Raw genomic sequence first — 22,021 nt, 5'->3', positions numbered from 1 at the left:
TAGGACAAAGGGCAATAAGCTGGATTTTAGGATTTATGATCACATAGCACATGGGACAATGAGTCAATCAATCCTTATGATGATCGTTTTCCTTAACAAAAGCAATGCACCTGACAAAAGTTTATCTTAAAATTATCAACTAAGAACAAGGAAGCACGACTTACTAGAGATTCAAGGTTGGTAAGTAGCTTGAATTAGTTGTGTACAAGGGGTTGGTCATGTGGGTGATTGACATTAATGACCCTAATATAGGGTCACACATTTAACCTAAAATGGGTTAAGCAAAAATGTTACTGCCAATGTCAATTACTCTCTCATGTGGAATAATCACTAACAAAACCCTACAAAAGATGTTTGAATCTAGGGGAGAAATCTTCAAGGCCCTGTTTGGATTGCACCAAAAAAAAGAAAGAAAAAAACAGTTCTCGTTGAAAGCTTTTTCTAGGATTTTGTTTCTGTCAACAATTTGGATAGAAATAATATGATTATGGTTAATATACAGGGATATTATCACATATTGGAAGTCAATCTAAGCAAAAATTGTAAAGGATCGGTTCAGGTTATCTTTTCCGTGTTTAAAAATGTTGAGATTTTTTGAAATAATTTTGCTTTCCAAACTTTTCCGAAAAATTCTTGTAATCCAAATAGGATAAAAGAGAGGGAAAAAAAAAATCTATGGTAAAAAGTAGTCTGCGAAGAAAACAAATATCAGTGTCCAATTCTCTTAAGAAAAAGAGGAAATTTAATTTTTTATTCCAAAAAAACAAAACCCGAGGTAAATGAAATTTTTTCTCCGAACCACCCAAGGGAGATATCAAAACTCACTTTATCTATGCCATTGCTCATGGCACGAACCTTATTACCCTTTTCTCGTGATTTTGTAGATATCCCATTCCAAAAAGTCAAAAAATTTCAAACAATTAGAAGACCTTCTCCTCTATGTAATGAATAAGGACTCCGTTTTGAAATCGTCCGCCCTATACCAAAAGGGAGATAACATTCAATGGGCCCTACATAATTTAGGTTATTGGGCTCTGAGTTTTTATATGGCGCCTGACCGACAATCAAGTCCCGTCGGTGGACCGTCCTTGATATTTGATCCAACAGCAACCCACTTTTTAAGAGGCAGCTGTTAGATCAAATATCACCATAAATGGTGGTACTTTTGACGTACTGCTCATACAGGACTTGACCGTCGGGCGCCGTAGAATTTCTCCTCGGGCTCTATAGGCCTATTAAGCTATTGAGCCCATTAGTAGCTCTGATGGGAAGTCAAGTTTCTTTCAGTATTAAAATCGGAGTCCAAAAGCCACCGGAAAGCCACTTTTTTTTTCTATCCCTTTTTTAAAGGAAGGAAAAGGAAAAGGAAAAGGAAAAGGAAAGGGAAAGGGTGTCGTAAAAGAGAGAGCGATCTTTATCTCTTGCACCAAGCCACCAACCATAGCTTTTGAAGAACTCTTCAACACGGAATCTTCATTTTTTTGTTCATTCATATGTAATGGACTCAACTGACTGAAATTGCAGTCAAAATCTAAACCAAATGGTAAAAAATATTCCTAAAACTCCGGTAACTCGACTAACAAAAATTCCAACCCTTTTGAACACAAAAAGTGAATCTCAACCAATATTTCTCTTTACTTTATTTTCAGCAGGAAAACAAAAATTCTAATTATTAATTATATAGGAATGAATAAAAAGGAGAAGATAGAACCCGAACTTTAAAATGAGACGGCAGTTAATAGCTGCAACATTTTTACCTCTAAGAGAGAATTAATAGTTTTTGATAAATTTACTTAAATTAGTTTTAATAAATTTGTGTAAATTAGGTCTTTTTGAGTATTAAAATTTTCATTTTAAGGTATTTAAATTTTAAAAGAAACTGTAAACTTATAAGGATTTAAATAATCTCAGGCCACCCAAGTTTTCCCATTATCAATATCATATGGAAATAGGTAACATGACTGATGCTTAAAAAGGGTGCGCCGCCAGTCTAATGTAATACCCACTATTGGGTCTGCCCTATAGCCAAAATTTCAAGTGCCACATCAGTCTAACGTAATGAGGGGCACCCACTAAATTATAGAGGGTCTCCCCTATAGCCAAAATTTCAAGTCAATAATCCAAATGTAACCTCAAATCATGTATTTTCTGTTGTTGAAAATGGACAGTAAAAAATTATATAGCCAAGGATTAACATTCAAATGCAAAATGCACACATGATTGGCTTAAAATCTATCAAAAATTCACTTTCCATGTTCTTTACTAGGAAAGTGATACAATCGATAGAACATAAAGCCATAAAGGCCAGTGGGTTTGAGGCATCAGAAGAGAGAGAGAGAGATGGGATTGTTTATACTTTATATAGTGGGGGATAGAAAGGGTATTTAGGTAATTTTAAAAGGGTTTAAGAATATATGTTTGTCATTTTCTTAGTTTTATCCTTGGTGAATTCCGACATTGTATCTGTGACTTTACTAATTTTGTGAGATTGTGGGTCCAAAGCGGTTTCCTCTAGTTTTCCACTACTTTCTCCTTTCTTCTCATTAGAGCACTCAGCCCTTCTTTCAATACTTCACCAGCAAGTTATGTGACAAATTATCGTGCCGTGACGGACTGCAAGCTTCCCACATGAAATCATTCGGACACGTGAACTACGTCACATCACAAAATAGCCACTTGTGATGTCACCCCACCTAAATTGTTATTTGTTAGTTGGCAATCGGCTGGCCACGCATCACATCACATTCAGGCTCATCATTTTGATAATGACACTCTTGATTGGCTGTTGTGGGCCCATTAACGAGGGCAGATTTTGCGGGATTTTGAAAGTGGAGTGTGGATGCACACAGAACCAATTCGATTTCTGCACACCCAAACGATATTATGGCCCAACATCAACCTTGAACATGAGGGCGATCCAAACCGGCCGGCACTTAACCCTTCCTATATTGTGCAGATGGCGGATTAGAAAACTATTAGACAATGGTCAATATTGATATTAATGACTGTCGAATGTAAATTCAATTTCAATCTGAGTTTTGAACCGTGACTGGAAATTCTTCTATATATCCTTCACAGAATAATGATATGATAACCAGAGAAATTATATGATGCTCGACCGTTAAGAAACAAGGGCGGAGAGTAGAGAGAGAGAAAACTCTCCGCCCTTGATTTCCGATCAAACAAAAAGTAAAATATAGAGGCTTTTGTTGGATAAAAAAAAATTCAAGGGTGAGGGGGTTCTCTCTCTCCACCCTTGTTTCCTGACTGTCGGGCACCATATAAAATCTCTTGTGACCAAGTTGGGGACGATAGTGAAACCAAACAAATAGCATCTTAGCACGTTAGCAATCTTGTCTCTTGTTTCTAGCTTCTTTCGTTCAAATAGCAAAAAGCTACCCCTCCCATGCCACGTGGGCCATGTGGCATGTGGGGATTTGAGCGGTTCCACTCTATTATCTCTGTAGCAGCACTCTCCTTCATACATCTGAGAGCAATGCTGGATGAGGAGTTGTAAGGATTTGTAATTTTGGTAATGCTCCTCCAAGCCTTTTAGCTTAGGAGGTGTTGACTAAGATATATATATATATATATATGTGAGAGAATTTTCTCCATTTAACATGTCAATGTGGATGATTTTTACCGTTTTTTTGCCCTCCCCACATATCTGTACATACTAGCTATGTGAGGATAAAAAAAAGTATGAATGTTCAAAATTATTTGCAAAATCTGTGGCATTAACACGTCGGTGGTAATTTTGAATCTTGATTTGCTAGCCACATTCTCCAAACGCTACGTCTCGCCCATCATTTGCAATTGTATGTATTGAGAGAATTGTCTCATTAGATGTGATGAAAAATTGCACCGGGATACTATTTCTTGAAAGGTTGCTAGCAATAATAAAGAAGCTAGCAATAATAATCATTACGCGATAAAGTTTGGGAGGGAAATTACGGACAACGGGTACCTGGATATGACAATTACAGAAAAAACTACAAAAAAGAGGTGTCAAAATATGAAAATTACGAAAAAACTACTTTTCCTTATTAATTTTTTAAGGATATTATGAATTCCGCACACCTTTAAAAATATTTGCAAATTCTAAGCACCTTAAGAGGAACAACAGATTATGGAAACCTCTATAGATTGGAGGGCTAGGATCAGCCTATAGAAATGATTGTACGGGCACAACCTATTGATGTTGTGTTCCATCACATGGACGGTTTGGATCAACAAGAGAAATGATTTTACGGGCACAACTTATAATAAGACAAATCTCTGAATACATACAATTAATTGCAAAGGATGGGCGGGACGTAGCGTTTCGAGAAGGTGGCTAGCAAATCAAGATTCAAAATTACCACCGACGTGTTAATGCCACATATTTTGCAAATAATTCTGAACATTCATACCTTTTTTACCCTCACATAGCTAGTATGTACAAATATGTGGGGAGGGCAAAAAAGGGTAAAACTCATCTACATTGACATGTTAAATGGACAAAATTCTCTCATTTTCTCTTCTGCTATATAGTAGTAGATATATAAAGTCAATGTTGAGCATCCGAAATAAAAGAGAGTTGAAAACTCCTAAAAAATACACAAGCTAAGCAAGATAGATTTCAAAAACCTTGATCAAATTAAAAGCACTCAGGTAGCATGGTTATTTTTAATGAATCCCCCTTCAAAAGAAATGGTAAAGGACGCACTATGAGTTTGTCACATAGAAGATGGAAACATTATTAATTAAGGGATTCGAGCATCAAGGTCCTTACACACTTCAAGCGACTTTGGCAGGAACAAAATGAAAATCGACTTCAACATGTAGTGCAGGCATGAAATACCAAGTTGGCAGTATGGAGAACGGAAGTGTAGTTTGCAAAGAAGACTCTGTACCCAAGTTATTTGAGCCGCAGTAATGCCCTTATAAACATATTCGCTACAAATTGGAATGATTTAGATCTTTGTGAAGGCGTTAATGTAGCGAAAAACCATGAATCATGTCTAAAGGGTTGTATAAAGTAAAGAAAAAAAATCACCCACCTTGCTTGAGACAAACTCTTTCGGGGCCATGGACGAGTCGGACCCATATTATAAGTAGATCCAAGAGTTTACCATGTGATCAGATAGGACCCCATGTTCCATCACATCGACACCTTTACATTTTCAAGCAATTAATGCTAAAATTGCGGAGTATCTTCTTCTGTATTGAATGCCATGGGCTAAGAGAGTAAGAGCCATACAGCCTCATGTTAAAAAGGGCCTCATCTCCTACGCCGACCAAATGGATAGAACCCTCGTGTAAATGATATTAAAGTTAGGGATTCTCTATAAAATCAAGGACATGATACTAAGCCACTGGCATGCTAGGCCCACCCTGAACAACCCTCCAGAAAAATGCCATGATTACAAACTAGGGTATTTTGGTCATTTTGAAAACTATGAAGATATTTTCATCTACAATCTATTATTTAATGCATACCGTCACTGTGTGGCTTATTAAGGAGGGTTGTTAGGAAGCTACCCAACAGAGAATGTGTTTTACTATAGGCTGATCTTTCTTTCTTTTTTATCGGTAGATAAGCTGGGAGTGAACCTCCCACCTCAGGAATGAAGAACATCCTCTCACTAAAGGCTCAACCCCTTATAGGCTGATCTGTGCTTGGGCATGGCGCAAGCTCATGCATGATGCCATCTAGTAGAGATATCAGGCCTTTGATGATGAGTCTTTTGATAAAGAAAATCCCTTAAAGTCTGGCTAGTAATACAGCCAAATTTTTGGGCCAAGAAAATTTTAGGTTGTAAGTGAACGTAGGTTCAGGTTCAACCTGTTATGATACCAGCTTGCAAAGTCAGGCGTGGAATAGGAGATATAATTGGAAATCGCTCCGCTAGTTTATGGCAGATATAATTGTCTATGTTTGGATGCTTAAGCATCATTTGGGCAAGTAAAGTCCAGGAGAGAGACAGGATTGTAAAACCCAAGTAAAGCCAGTTGCTTAGTGTTTGGATTCAAAGAAATAACCGGGAAAGGAACAGCGGAGAGAGAGAGGGAGGGAGGGAGGGATAATACCTTATGAAATAACCCCAATTTGGGTTATTCCTCATGGAACGGCTGTGAGGCTACATCACCGACACATATCCGATAGCCCAATAAAGCATGGGAAAAGTGATTGCAGCCAACCATGATAACGCATGAGAAAACTGTATTTTTGGTGACATTTTTTTTTTGTTGCTTGGGAATTCCTTGAACATGCCAGGACTTTACGTTTTGTCTAAGAAGAAGGTGGTTTCCATGACAAATTAATAATCACTCACACCTCTGTGAGAGTTGTCAATTAGGTAAACGTTGTGGTTTACCTTTCACTTCGAAAGATTACGTTCCTTCTTTACTTCGTTCTTAAAAGACCTACACCTAATAACACATTTTCATGGGTTTAACCGTTTAATTAGCGGTTTCCTGACAGTGGCCTCAACAATCTCCCCAACATTTGTTGGATAAATCCCTTCGGTCGTGGGTACGAAGAAAAGAAGAATGAGAAGCGCGTAATCGTTTTCCTTAAGACAATATTCGCCCCCACCAGTTGTGTGCAAAGGGGATCCGCAAATTGCCTTCAAGATACAATGAAGCCTTGTAGAACAATCCTACAAAGAATCAAACCCAAAACACCTTTCAAGAAACTTCAAGCCTTAGAGAAAATCACTAAAACCGTTTCTGCAGAAAATAGTTTTTAATGCTCTTTTTATGAACAAATTAACTTGAAAAAACAAGTAAGAGAGATTGCTAGAAAGAGAAGAAGAAAGTACAGCAACACCTATTTTTTCTATCATTGAAAAAGACAGATCTCTGCTCTTTTTATGGAGCACTAGATGTCTATTCACTAAGAGAATCATCTATTCAAGACATCTCTTGGATTGGTTTGAATAATGACCTTTCGATCACAACTCTTTGTGATTTAAGTGTTTTGGATCATCCACAAAGTGTCCCTTGTGTTTGAAAAATGTCCATGACTGCTGGGAAGCAAAAGATGTGAAGAAAAATTGAAAAACGGAAGTGAAAAGCCATGTCTATTTTCTCCCAACGGATAGTTTTTCGAACATCCGTGGTCGACCGGGCCTTCGCGGTCGCCCGCCGACATGCTTCTATTTCTTTATTTTTTCTCGATCCAAAGAACCGCGGTCGACCGAGCCTTCAGCGGTCGACCTCCCACACCTTTTTAGAAATCGCTCAAGTTTCCAGTAACCAATCTGCGGTCGCCCGAGATACCCCGGTCGACCGGCCCTGTCTGAAAATTGTTTTTATATTTAAAATTAAAACTTTTAAAAATCATTTTAATTTTCAATATTGTTTTGAAAATCTCTAACAACATTTACCCGGTTTTGTTTATTTGAGGGCATATTAGGGGCAGTTTGCACAAATCAAAGTGCATAGGTGTTTGTTTAAACTTTTAAACATTGCAACGCACCATACGACCCAGTGTTCTGCTTTGGGCATACAACTTTTGTTGTTTTTATTTAAATGGTATTCATAAAAGAGAAGGTTGGATTGTTGGAAAACAGTTGTTGTTATATGGTACAGATGAATTTTCTTGGAAGTGTACCCATTTGGGTGAAAGACCAAGCAGATCCCACCTAATTGATGATCCAAGCCATTCATCAGGAAACCTGATAAAATCTGGAATTCTTGGATGCTTTCATTAATCAGTAACTTTGTGCTTAAATAAGCACTTACAGATAAACATAGAAAGAGAAAAGATAAACATGGAAGGAGATAAACTTAATCTAAGATGTAATCCTAATCCAACTGATTTGCCTAATCTACCACAATCCAATCATATCTAATCAAATCTAATATTCTCTAACATGCCCCCTCAAACGTATGTGGATTGAAAATCAACATACGTTTGATTACAATGAAATTCTCCAATACAATTGAATTCCTCAAATGACAAATGTAATGAAAATCTACCAAATTCAATGCACATTATCGGACGAAGATCCTTTGTTGACGGTGACTGAAGTTATTGCTAATGATGACTCATGTTGATTGCCAAAAAGAGGTGCCGCTTTGTTAATGTGTCGCGAAGAGCCTCGTTGGGCTGAATCGAACTCAAGCCTTAATGGACGAGTTATCATGGGCCGATTTTGGAATACGGAACCTCATAAAAGTGGGTCGCTACGGACCAAAGCCTTGATGGGCAAGACATCGGGTCAACTATCGATCCCGCTCTCCCAGGCACGCACCTCAACTGAGTAGAGAAAATATTTCAGGCATACACCTAAATAAGGCACCTCAATTGAAATACTTCAAAGAAGAAAAATAGAAAAGGAAATTAAGAATTGAAAGGAAGATAGAAATTAAGAGAAGAAGGTAGAAAAGGATGGGGGGGGGGGGGGGGGGGACAATTAATGGCTTTTGATGGCAAACTATCAGCACCAGTGAGACCACCCTCAAAACATTAGGAGAGGATGTAGGGAAGGTTATGCTTTGTTTGGTTGCTTGTGGATGATGCGTGGGAGATTAGGAGGAGAATAAGTCAACGGGAGATCAAAAGGAACGGGGAGATTAGGAGAGGATGTAGGGAAGGTTGTTTGGTTGCTTAAGATTTGTGGGAGATCTCCCATACGTCTTCTCAACTCTATCTCCCCGAGATTTTCTCCTCAAATTTCTACGTTTTGGTAAAATTTGGGGAGCGAATTTAGAGGGCGCCACATCACCCGACCGGCTCTCGACAACCCCAGCGGTCAAAGACCCCAAAATTGCTAAAATGACGACCAAACAACGGCAAATTAGGAGAAGATCATTCTTCCATATTTTTCTCAAAAATAAGTAACCAAACAGACCATTGATTGGGCTGATTTCTAGCGTCCCAACCGTGTGCTAAACAATGTCTTAAATGAATGTCCCGTAATAATAATAAAAATATAAGGGCACAAGGAGCAGGATCTAATTAGGGACAAGTAAGAAAAGTATAAAATGCTGAGGGGAGGGAGAAAGACGTGTTTTTTTTTTTTTTTTTTTGCGTTTAATGGGTGGGTGGCTTTATCAACTTTAGGCTAGCCATTGTAATGACGTCATGGCTGAAAAAGATGTATGTTTATGAGCGTAGGTTTAGGTGGAATATCGTAAAATAGAAATGTGGCGGATTTAATAAACGAGAAATGTGATATTTCCAGCCCCAAACTCTCTCGGTCTCTCCCAAGCCTCTCTTTCTCGCCCTCAATCATTCGTTTTGGTGCTCTTCCAAACCAAATTATGTACCCTCGCATCCTCTCCCTTGCGAGATGCCTCAAATCTTCCCATCCTTTTCCTTGTCTATCCAGAACCTTATGTTCCTCCTCGTCTCCCTCTATCCAGACAACAAATCCCCCAAACCCACAAACCATTGCACATCTGAGGACTCGCCTCTCAATCGAATCCCCTTCCCTCTCAGATTTCATCCGCCTTCGCGACAAGGAGGAGTACTCGGTGGAAGTTTTTATCGAAGAAGAATCCACTCCCCAAGCCTAAATGGATGAAGGAATCGATCCCTGGAGGATCTAAGTACGCTAAGATCAAGAGTAAGCTCAGGGAATTGAAGCTCCACACCGTCTGCGAAGAGGCAAGCTGCCCTAATTTGGGAGAATGTTGGTCCGGCGAAGAGACCGGAACGGCTACCGCCACCATCGTGATCCTTGGAGACACCTGTACTCGAGGATGCAGGTCTGTGTTTTCTAATCGCATTTATTTATTTTAATTTTTGGTCAATTATGTTATTTTCAGTCCAGGAATTTTCTTTTGACTGTAAAATTGAAGGAATTCTCTCTCTCTCTCTCTCTCTCTAGTTTGATAGTCTCCATAGCATTTGGCAAAGCAGTAGAGTGCCTTCTCTTATCATAGTGACATGTGTTGTGTTATATGGGTAGAGTTCTAATAAGTTGATGGTTGCCTGCATACAGCTTCCCTAAGTTGAAAAAGTCATCCTGAGTTGTATGAAGAACCATTGGTTTTCTCATTAACTTATGTTTACTGTTTCAATTCATTTATTCCAATGTCACCAGTGTAATCGCCCGGCACTGATACTGTCATTTTATGGTTATATGTTGGAATCCATATGGTCTGATGAATGCTTTCTGATGAAACATGAAATGGACTTCACATCTAGTAAATGACACTTCACCCCCCTGTGATATAAAATTTAGTGCATTTCCATGGATCTATAATAAGGACTTTCAGATTGTTGCTAGCTAGGAACAGGGACGGAGCCAGGAGTTTGCTCAAGGGGCACATAATTGTTGATATATAATAATCAATAAATTACTATAAAGTAAAAAAAATCAAACTATGATACAAATTTTAATTCAAATTGCTTTCAATTTAAAAAAAATAATCATTACATTCTTCGTTTGTGTTCTTGCTTCGGGAAATTTGTGTCGGGCTTTCTTCCTTTATGCTAGAACATAATTACAGGATTAAAACCATCATCAACCCATATTACAAACATAATTGTAAAATATCTCCAAAACATAAAGAAACCTATGCTTTTGATGATTCAAATACATAATTCAGAAGAATCAGAAGCAATCATAGAGACAATATGAAAGGTAGGGAGAGAGAATGTAGAACACATGTCAATTCTCCATTAAGCTATAAAAAACAAAAAATAAAAAAAAATAAAAAACCTTAAGAATGAGACATATTTTGATGTGGCCAAGAATTAAGGTAGGATGCAAAAAGTGAGAGATAATCTTCTTGTATGAGCCAATCGTTGACAAGATCTAGGCATGGAACTGGAAAAAAAAAAAAAACACGAAACCCACACAATTAGAGAGAGAGAGAGAGAGAGAGAGAGAGAGAGAGAGAGAGAGAGAGAGAGAGAGAGAGAGAGAGAGAGAGAGAATAAAGACAAATATGAGTCCGATTATAGAGAGAGAAGTTTTGTTTTTCTAAAAAAAAGAGAATCCTTGCACATTGTCTAAAACTCATGGTGATCAGATGATCCAAGTTGTCTGATCAATGAACTCTCTTCCCATTAAATATTCTTCCCATTAAATATAAACCAGCAACATTTCTCTTTTAGGTAATTGTAGAAATTTACCCTTTATTTACCAGGGTCCTTCTCTTTTGCAGTTTTACAACTAAGAAATTGTTAAAAGTTTAAACAACGGTACATTTATCACGAGCTTTTCTTTGTTTTAAGAATTCATTTGCAAACCAGGAATCGGGTGGCTAAGAATTCGTGGTAAATAAATATTGGAAAGTAAGGGATTATCCATGGTCAATGATGAAGTTAGGGACTGCCATTCGAAAAAAAAAAATTGATGAAGTCAGGGGCTTAATGTGGACATTTAGGCTCTGTTTGGTTGCAGGTATTTACTTTGTAGATTAGTGGTGCAAGTCTTCACAGGGAAAACACAAGCATTGGATTTACCTGGAACTTACCTTGTAGAATAGTGGTAAGTAGTGTTTGGTTGTCAACCTCGTAGAGTAGTGGTATGAGGTGTCATTGCAAAAAATATATATATATCTATAGAGAGAGAGAGAGAGAGAGAGAGAGAGAGAGAGAGAGAGAGAGAGAGAGAGAGAGAGTTATAGGATGATCTAAAGAAGGATTGATACTTCGCTTTGAAACCAAACTAATGTAAGACAATTCTTTGAAAGGGACATTGGGGTGAAAAAGATGGGTGGAAATTAGGGTTTTGGCTCCTAAAATTTGTGATTAGATTGGAAAAAATTTATCCATTAGGTTTAGGCTAGGCTTAGAATGGTGCATACATATGCCAGGAAGGTGTAAAATGAATTTTGGGGCAAAACGAGAGAGACACATGATATGGATGGATTTGAATAATGTTTCTAAGGTAGGAAATTTTTATGATGGGTATTTAGTGGTTTTGAGTGATAAATAGGTGAAAAAATAATACAAGATAGGTTTTGGGTGAGATTAATGCAGGTTTGGGGTTACCGGCAAGGTATTTATGGGAAAAAGCCTAAAAAAGCAATATGAAAGAGATAGATAGATAGCAAGGTTGTAATCTCACCAAACAAAACCCAAGGTATCGTAGCAAGGGGTTCCTAGGCATCACACCTTAGGGAAGATCAAGGCATTACACCTTGGCAAGGAGTAGAAATCACATCCGCATAAGAGAAGAAGCTTTCAAAATCTTTGTTCAATCATCATTCATTTCATCATGGCTATAAGAAAGGTACCTTAAGGCTTACAATATACAATAAAGAGAAGAGAAGTAGAAAGTTCTAAAACCCTAAAAATAAAAGCTTAATGCCTTTTTTTTTACCAAAATACCTCTAATGACTTAAAGACTTGCTTCCTACTTAAAGTTCACGTAATACGTGTGATGCCTGTTTAAATCACACATAACTCAAATAACTTAAGTGATTTGATGCGAAAAGACTAATACCCTCCTATAACTTGACTTCAATAACACTATAAAAACTAAAGATATCTCTTTTAACACTAACAATGGGACCCATCTTCTTAACTCCTTGATTCTTCATGTCATCTTGGATGGTCCCCATCATACTCCTCCTCTTTATAGGACTTGACCATGTCGAGTATAATTGACAGCTTCATTGTTGGGAGTTCGCCAGCTTTGATCTTTGTTCGCGGCGGATACATGATGTGGACTAAAATCGGCATAGGGGTGAGGGCTTCATTTTAGCCTGGGATAGGGGTAATTTACTCATATAATTCAGTAGGGAAAAAATGAGTTTAATTGTGCTTGGTGTGGTGTGGTGTGGTGAATTTGGGGAATATACAGGTGAGGTGTGCATGGGTAGTAGTGTGCGGGTAGCATGGGATAAGAGCATAGGTAAGGGTAATCTTGTAATTACTGGATGTAGTAAGGTTGTTGTCTTAGGGGGATGAAGAATCGGTTGGCACAAATGGGGGAACACACTTGCCCAAGTGAGACATGTGTCAACAAATGGTAGTGTGGGACTACCCGTTTATAACCACATTCCCTACACTTTTGACACATGGCAGGAGGGCCACTTGAGGCATGAGGGGGACCACACCCATAGGTGTCTCTTGGGCTGCCATTTGGATTGCCACATCAACAGGGGACCACTTGGTGCTAGCTGGCCATGTGACTACAAGCTTCCACTTCCTCTATAAATAGAGGATATGGCCCATATTTCAGCAGTTTTAGATTGGAAGAAAGTTTTTCTTTTCTTCTCCGGATTGGGGAGAATTTAGAGAGTCGGAAGGGGATTTGAGAAGAGAAAGTCGAGTAAGGAGATTTGGGGAAAATTCTTGGAAGAGAAAGAATTTCCCTCTCTTCTTCTTCAACTTGTTCGATCCTTGTTGAACGACCATTTCTCTTAAATCAATTTGTAACTGTTTTCCTATCAATTGTTTCCAGATCTTCTTATCCTTACAAACTGATTGCATAGCTATTAGCTTTTAAATTTGAAACTTCATAGTGAATCTGTTTCTTGCAACAATCTCTTGTTGTGATCTCCTATTGTGTTGTTAATTCCACTGTTTTGTGACTTTTGTCCAATATGTGTACTATTCTACAAATCCTTTATAACAAAAAAACTTTAAATCTCAAGAGTGGCAATAGGATGAACATAATGTATCAGTTTCTGTTCATCTTTTTACCTTGATCCTAGGATTACTTCCTTACAGTTCTGTCACTATCTTTGTGCCTGAATTTCTGCTCCTAAGTAGCCAAGTAGCAGTGTTACTCGCCCTCTTACATTGAATCGTCTTTCTTGCTTAATGTTCATTGAAGTCTGCACTTTCCAAAACTTAGCTTCTTCCTACGTCCAAGTGAGTTCAGATATGAGCTTATCAAAACAGATCATAGATGATCAGACCACATATATGAGTTTACTTTGGTTAGTGAGTGACAGTTCTGTAAGCCTGTGGGGATCATAGTCTTTAATTGAAGATCTCACAGACTTTGTCAAAAGACTTGCTTCCTGCTTAAAGTTCCTGTAATACATGCGTGGGACCTGTTTAAAACATACATAACTCAAAGAACTTAAGTGATTTTGATGCATAAAGACTCTAATACCCTCCTATAGGTTAGAAAGACTTAAATAACACTCTAAAAACTAAATAAAACTCTTTTTAACACTAACGATGGGACCCATCTTCTTAACTGTTTGATTCTTCGTGTCATCTTGGATGGTACCCCATCAGAGGGAGGAAGGGATGGAGGGATCATCATTCCCAGGAACTCCAAGCAAAATTGCACCTTTTTGTAGATTTTGGCTTGGATTTCATAGGGAGGGGACAAGGGTGACACATCGGCAGACATGCAATGATTAACCGAGAGACATCCCTGATAGTCTTCTGGGATGTCAATGCTATATTGGCAATCAAACAATGAGTTTTGCTGACATGGCACCCAAATGCCAGGCAAAACCCGTAAGCCATCCAGGCTGTTGTGAAACCAAACACATCCTTAATGAGATCAAGGTTAAGGCCTTTGTCGTAGCTGGATTCAAATATTTTCCAGGCCTTTCGTCTAGTGGAAAGTGATGTTTTTATCATTTTTTAGTATTTAAAAAAAGAGAATTTTTTTATCATTTTTTTTGTAGAGGGCGAGCCTTGCGCAACAGTAAGGTTGCTCCATTGTGACCTGGTGGTCACAGGTTCGCACGAAAACAACATCTCTGCGAAGCAGGGGTAAGGCTGTGTGCATCTAGCCCTCCCCAGACCTCGCAATGACACTAGCTTCGTGCACTGGGCTACCCTCCTTTAAAAAAAAAACGAAATATGTTTTCTACATTTACACCCTTTTTATTAGTTTAAAAACAAGAAACCAATGAAGCTATATCATGTTGGAAAATAAAATGTTCAGAAATTTGGAGCATTCACATTGAGAGAGAAAGAGAGAACCTAGAGATAGAGATGGAGAAAGACAGCACGCCTGGAAAATCACGAATCGCCATGACTGTGACCATGAGAGAGGGTAGACCTGAGAGGAAGATGTGTTTTGAAAACAAAAAAGCCCTAACATCTGCGATAAAGAGAGTTGTTGCAGATTTGGAAATACCCGAGACAATGGTGATAAGGGCATTACCCCTCTTTAGAATAAATGAGAAATGGGAGGGGGCGCTGGCACTGTCCTTGTCGAGGAATGATATGAATGTTTTAATAATATCATTCATTAATAACTTTTCAATTTTGAACTTGAAATGAAATGAATGAATTTTTAGTGACACGGCTTATTACATGTTATTAGGGAGGCTGCAGTTATGAACCTCTTCTACTGTTCCTTTTTTTCAGATGTCATGGAGCCTGATGCTCTATATGTGCTACTTTTCAGGTTCTGTAATGTGAAGACATCACGTAATCCTCCTCCACCAGATCCAAATGAACCCTCTAATGTGGCTGAGGCAATTGTGTCATGCGGTCTGGATTATGTGGTTATTACTAGTGTTGATCGTGATGATTTGTCAGACCAAGGAAGTGGCCATTTGACTCATTTTGCAGAGACTGTCCAGAAGTTGAAAACATTAAAGCCAAAAATGCTAATAGAAGCTCTTGGTATGAACTATTCTCACCCTTAATCTTTATAATATGTATGCATATCCATTTATTTATATATTTGTAGTGTCTGTACTCTGTAGGGTGATTTTTCTAAACTGTGTTTGAATACACCGTTGTCTTCTTCAATCATAACTTTGTAACCTATAGTGTCATTAAAGGTATTGAAGATCTTTACCATTTAAAGAAAATGTATTGAAGATTTGGGATTGGCTATAATTATTACTTTTCAGATCATTGTTATGTTTAAAGACTCATCTCTTCAATCATTGACTTGCATATGTCAAGCTGATTCTGGCCTCCCCTTTTGGGTCCATCAAAACCTTCTTCAGATTATGCAAGTTAATAAAATCCCACTGGGTCAATGATTAACTAACCTGAGTCAACTTTATGTTGACTAAGTACAAGATTTTAAATTGCAATACATCCGAGTAAACAATTATTCCTCCATGTAGTGAGAGAATCCAATAGGCTGCACATTTGATTATGCAATTTCTGGTCAATTTGGCTTCTCATCTAGTTTGTTTTCTTTCCTTTGTTTGCTGCCTGTACTCCCAATTTTACCCTCCTGGGAACTGATGCTCAGCATGCATGTTGACGCAATGTTGATTATGTCTATGAAGACAATCTAAACTTTTCACTTTTCACTAATGTTTTTTTTCCCTTTTCTCACTCTTAATCATCATAGGACTTTTTCCTTCATCCATAGCTTTAAATACATCATACCATCTGTGCAGTTCCTGATTTCCGAGGAGACCCGATATGTGTTGAGAAAGTGGCCAAATCTGGATTAGACGTTTTTGCTCACAATATCGAGACAGTTGAAGAGCTTCAGTGTGTCGTGCGTGATCACTGTGCTAATTTCAAGCAATCTATTGGCGTTCTAAAAATGGCAAAGGATTATGCCCCTACTGGCACTCTCACAAAGACATCGATAATGTAGGGCTGTGGGGAAACACCTGATCAAGTGGTGAGAACGATGGAGAACGTGAGGGCTGCAGGGGTCGACGTCATGACATTTGGTCAATATATGAGGCCATCGAAGCGACATATGCCAGTCTCTGAATACATTACTCCAGAAGCTTTTGAAAAGTATCGCATTCTTGGCATGGAAATGGTATGCTCCAATCACTTTAACATATTTTACAATACTTATTAGATGTTATATTTGGACAGTTTGCATAGTTTCAATCTTTCAATTGTCTCTCACTTCCAAGGTTTTTTGAAAACTTAATGAACTGCTAGGGGGAACTCATTGAATTGACTAGACTCAAATCAAGAATTGGGTTGGGTTAAGGTGAAGGATTGTTCTTCATAAAACTTGAAAAAACCTTATTGCAGTACTTATGAAAACTCAATTTCAGAAATTCTGATCAGATACTTGAGGGAACTTGAATTGTAGGATCATAATGACATACAATGTTGGATTCAAAACACTTTATCGCATACTCAATTTTAAAGTAATCTGATGGAACCCTCATTGAATTATTGTTATATTTTTTGTTATTCTTTTCACGACAAATGATAAAAATGATAATATCATGATATTCCGTGATTATTTCAAGTATTTGTCTTTGTATCAAAATGTCGCCATAATACTGATAGATTGGTTAAAGAGGGGGTTTCCAAAGAAAGCATTGTATTTTTTGGTTCTCTTCCGCCCTAAGTTGTAGGGCTCATTGTATCTTTCTTCTTTGTATCCTGGAGGCTCTCTCAGTTCCCTTTTCTTTTATGGAATTTTACCATTCAAAATAAAAAATAAAAAATTGTGACCATGTGGAGAATTTCCTGGAGGGTGGGAGTCAGGTGATAATTTTCACAGTAGAGGTGTGATCGTGTGGAGAGGTATTCTTAAATTTTGCTTCAAGTTTATTGAAGGTATTCATTTTAGGGTTTATTCGGGAGGGGGGGGGGGTAAGTTACTGGAACATGCATTTCAGAAGAAGCTTCTTTGACAGGGAGTTCGAGTGGGTTGCTCTTTTGCTAAGTATGGTGGAAAGGCAATTTATTCATAACTCGGGTATAGACAAAAGAGTTTGGATCTGGTGCACCTCGGCGGATTTCAGTGTCAAATCATTCTACCTCCATCTCACCCCTTGCACGGTATCTCCGCAGGCAGCTAAAGTGTGGTGCATCTCGGCACCCCTAATGGGGTGTGCCTTCGGCTGGACGGTTGTTCTGAACAAGACGACAGTGGATCACTTGCGCCAATGCCAAATTTTGATAGCGGATCATTGTGCTTTATGTATTGAAGGAGGCGAAACAATGGATCATTTTCTTTTACATTGCAAATTTGCCAGGGAGCTGCAAAATCTTATTGAGGTTTGGTATTTCTTGGGTATTTCTAGCCCGTTTGGATCAACAAGCGGACTCGTGATTGTTGGTTTCTTGGAGAAAGAAAGGAAGAGTGCTATGGAATGTGGCCTTACTAGCTACAATTTGGGTGTTGTGGGAAAGAAATGCTAGAATCTTCAAGGGCGTTGTCAAGAGCCCGTCTCTTTCGTGTGTGTGTGTGTGTGTGTGTGTGTGTGTGTGAAAGCTATTGCTTTTAATCATCTCCTGGGTAAAGGCCCTCCTGTTATTTAGCTTTGTTTCGGCATTTGATTTTTGCCATGGTTGGAAGGAGGTATGCTTAGGGGAGACCCAATTGCGCGAGTCATTTAGAATTGGTCATCTCCTCCTTCAGGTTTCCTTAAGATTAATTTCGATGTATCTAGTTTGGGAAACCCCGGTCCTGCAGAAGTGGGCAGTCTTCTTAGAAACAAGGATGGCGATACACTTTGGGCTTTCTTTGGACCCCTCGGGTTTTCTGACTCAAATGAGGCGGAAGTCAGGGCAGCCCTTCAGGGTATTAAATTGATTGCACCTTCTGATTTATCTAGGGTGATTATCGAGAGGGATTCCCTCAATGTCATAAGATGGTTAAAGGGTAGTGGTAAGCCCCCTTAGCTGTCACAGACTCTATTTTCCTTGATTTATTTGCTTTCTCTCCAACAGTTTTGGTATTAGAGCGGTACTTTAAGTTCCTGAAAATTTGTCTTCAATAAATATTGCTGGGCAAAGCATGTGCAGCAAAACAACTCGTGTTATGCACAATTCATATACAAAATTATGACTAGCTATTGGATTTAGTGCAGCAAGTAGGTCCATAGATGCAGGAATTTGATTGGTTATGTCGGCTGGTAATGGTGGTCTGGCAGACAAGAACTTGGTAGCGGAGGCCAAAAACCAACTAAAAGGTAGTGATGACATTAGAATCAAGTAGCTTGTCAAGAACTCGAGAGACATATGAAGATGTTGTCCGTGGGACTCGTGAGCAGGTAGAAGACAAAAATAAATTATTTTTTTGAGTATGTTCCAAAGGTCCGAGGTCTAATTCTTGGTCGATAGGAAGACGTATTTGTTCGAACTCGAGGATGATTGCAGCCGAAACCAACTAGAAGGTAGTGACGACATTAGAATTAATTTACTTGTCAAGAACTGAAGAGACATGTGAAGATGTTGTCCGTGGGACTCATGAGCAGGTAGAAGACAAAAATACATTATTTTTTTGAGTATGTTCCAAAGGTCGAGGTCTAATTCTTGGTCGATAGGAAGACGTCTTTGTTCGAACTCGAGGATGATTGTAGCTTTGTTTGGAGGTCTCCGTGTCTAATTTTTCACAGTAAGGTGCATCCTAAATCTTTTCTGGATTGTCTTAATGGTGTGGAATTTTTTATTGAGTGGAAGGATTTTCTTCAAGATTGGAAATGAAATTCGTATAAGCAAAACTGGAGGGAGTTTCAATTTGGTGGCAATGTCTTATGCCGTCACTAGAGAGAAGTGGCAGAGGAAGAATTTGGACTTGGGTACACTGAATAGAATTTCAGGGATTTTTTTTTTTGGTTGATTAACTGCAAACTTTTTATAATTTCTTTCATCACCTTTGTCATTCTGATAAAAGTGCAAAAGAGTACATGAAAGAGTTTTGGGAGCTTGCTCTGCATAGCTTGATGTTTATGGTTCTTGGACTCATATTCAAAAGGAATTAGTACCTGTTTGAGTTTGGAATGCATAGGAAGTTTTCTAATTTGCATTGAATGAAGACGGTGGAAAAGAAAGCTTTTCTTGATCAACAAAGCATATGTAGGTGGCAGTAGGAGTTCAAGTGTTGTTCGTAGCACCAAAATAGAACCTACAAATCCTGTTCTTAAAATAGGGCCCACATACCATTAAAAAGGGGTTCACATATTTATTATGAAAATCTCAAGTGATAGGGCATTTAGGGCCTGTTTGGATGCCAAGAAGATTTTGATTTGAATTTCTCACATTTGCAGCCCTTTTTGTGTTGTGATTTGGATCCGGATCAAATTCTTTGATTTCCAAATTAGCGACTGACAGTGAAAAAAATCAGATTTCCAAATATGCTGTCGAAATAAGTAATTGGAAATCCACAAATCTGGCAGTTTCCTTCACCCTCTTTGCTCCTGAACCTCTCCCCTCCAGCAGGAATTACCCCCTTCCCTCTTTGTCTCCCTCAACATCTGCTGGCGGATTTGTTCATTTTGTATTCAAAACTCAATTCCAAATCCAAAAACAAAATATGAGGTATCCAAACGGGCCCTTATGTCATTTGTAATTAATCACTTAAGTTGTTAAGTGAGCGCAGGGGTCCACATTGCAACATAGTAGAGTCCCTGTATTTTTGGGATTTGAAGTAGGTTACTTTCCATGATGAGTTAGGATTGTAGTAGAGCGAGTCCATGTGATAGTTTTGTTTGAACAATAAGTTAACACCTGTGATTTGTGGACACGGACGCGAGTGTCGCGTGTCGACACTGACACCGAGTGTCGGACACGGCAAACCCCCAAAATTTAGAAACAGGGACATGGCTAAAATAGAAAGTATGTATAATCATAATTTGTCTATACGGACTCTTGTGTTGAGTTTCGACACGGATCAACACGGATATGAGTTGTCTGACATGGCAATATAAAAAAATCTAGAAATGGTGACACGTACATACAAATAAAATTATTGATTATTACACAAATGCGTGCCCACACGCCCACATTAACACTAACACTCCTAGCAATACATTTAAAAGTCTCCAAAGGAGTGTCGACATGGGTGGACACGCGCGTCGTTCGGACACATGTGTGGACAATAAATTCAAAGTGTCGGCTAAATCATAGGTTAGCACTTGAAGTATAATAGGAGTCTTAACTGACTAGGATTTTAAATGTTTTTTTACGATATTTGCTTGGCTTGCATAGCCTATAAATATGAAAGGCTTACTGGCCTTGAAAGCGGTTGAAATGAATGAAAATAGGTGCTTTCTTATATTGATCGGGTATGATGCTTTTTTTTTGTTTGTTTGAAGATGTTTCATACTATAGCAGTTTTCTATCCTTTAACTCCTCTTTTCCCATCTTTCTCTTCTCTCATCTTCTCTACTTGTTATGTTCCATTCATTTCTTTCTCCCTCTGACAGTCGCTTCTACATCCTCCTCTTTCTTTGCAGTTCCATTTCTCTTTTTCCCCTTGTTGACTTTCCCGGTTGGATTCATAGACAGTTCTTTGCCCCTTTTCACCCTTCAAGCTTTTAACTCCATGTACTATGATTGTAATAAGTGAAATTCGTGTCGTGGCTGTTTAATGTGATGTGGTCTGTCTCTTGCAGGGTTTTAGATACGTGGCATCTGGTCCCATGGTGAGGTCCTCATACAAAAGCAGGGGAGTTTTATATCAAATCTATGATTCAATCTGATAGAGCAATGTCTTCTCAGGTCGGCATCTCCTTAGGGGAAGGTCTTTAAGTCCGACCCATATCTCATTTATTCTCTCTCTCTCTCTCTCTCTCTCCAAATGTATTTTTTTTAATATTCAATACCTTTTTATGTGGTGTCTGTAAGTTCAAGTATATTAAAAAAAAATACTGTGGGGCCCTCATGGTTCGTCTATCAAAACCATTCATTTGTTTGGCGCCCACTCAGATAGGCCATGCCCCGAAAATCAATCATGATGCTAAACCTCCAAATTGGACACCAAATTTTAGAAACCTCTGCAGATCAGAGGGTTAAGATTATCCTATAGAGATGATTTTTATCTGAGTAGGGAACCGACGATCGGATGTTTTGGATCATTGAGCCATGCGGGCCCCACTCTATTTGTTTTTTCTTAAAAAAATATTTTCACCTATTTCTCAGCTACTCTATTCTGCTGCCGCTGTCATGTAAATGCAGATGTGGCTCTGCTTTCAACACGCCCAATTGTATTTGATCTTTTGCCATTCAATGAATGGATGCTGCCACTATGTACTGCGTTGGCCTCTTGTGATCTTCGAGATGTAACTATGTTTTTATCTGCCCATCAAGCCCAAAAGAAAGGAGCTTTGATGCTTTCTTCCTAAAAGACATTTATTGGGTCCCACTTCTGCCTCATGTACGTCGTCATCAGATCTGTTGATCACAACCTGTGATCGACACACCTTAATCGGATGATCCATCAAGCCTCCTTAGGGATTTAAACCATTGATTTAT

General features: G+C 38.5%; 1 pseudogene across 1 annotated transcript; it reads left to right on the top strand.

The window, feature by feature from the left end:
- Window positions 1-9,146: 9,146 nt before the first annotated feature.
- Window positions 9,147-21,716, top strand: LOC143883829 (lipoyl synthase, mitochondrial-like; annotated as a pseudogene). The gene is made up of 4 exons (XR_013252565.1): window positions 9,147-9,702; window positions 15,279-15,499; window positions 16,237-16,616; window positions 21,163-21,716. The product of XR_013252565.1 is annotated as a lipoyl synthase, mitochondrial-like (transcript).
- The last annotated feature ends 305 nt before the right edge of the window (window positions 21,717-22,021 follow it).

The sequence above is a fragment of the Tasmannia lanceolata genome, unplaced genomic scaffold (assembly GCF_043159265.1).
Source record: "Tasmannia lanceolata isolate RefF3 unplaced genomic scaffold, GAP_Taslan_0.1 ptg000008l, whole genome shotgun sequence".
In the NCBI taxonomy this organism is placed as follows: domain Eukaryota; kingdom Viridiplantae; phylum Streptophyta; class Magnoliopsida; order Canellales; family Winteraceae; genus Tasmannia; species Tasmannia lanceolata.
The sequence above is the reverse complement of the archived record's forward strand: the minus strand, read 5'-3'. Positions and strand labels throughout refer to the sequence as shown.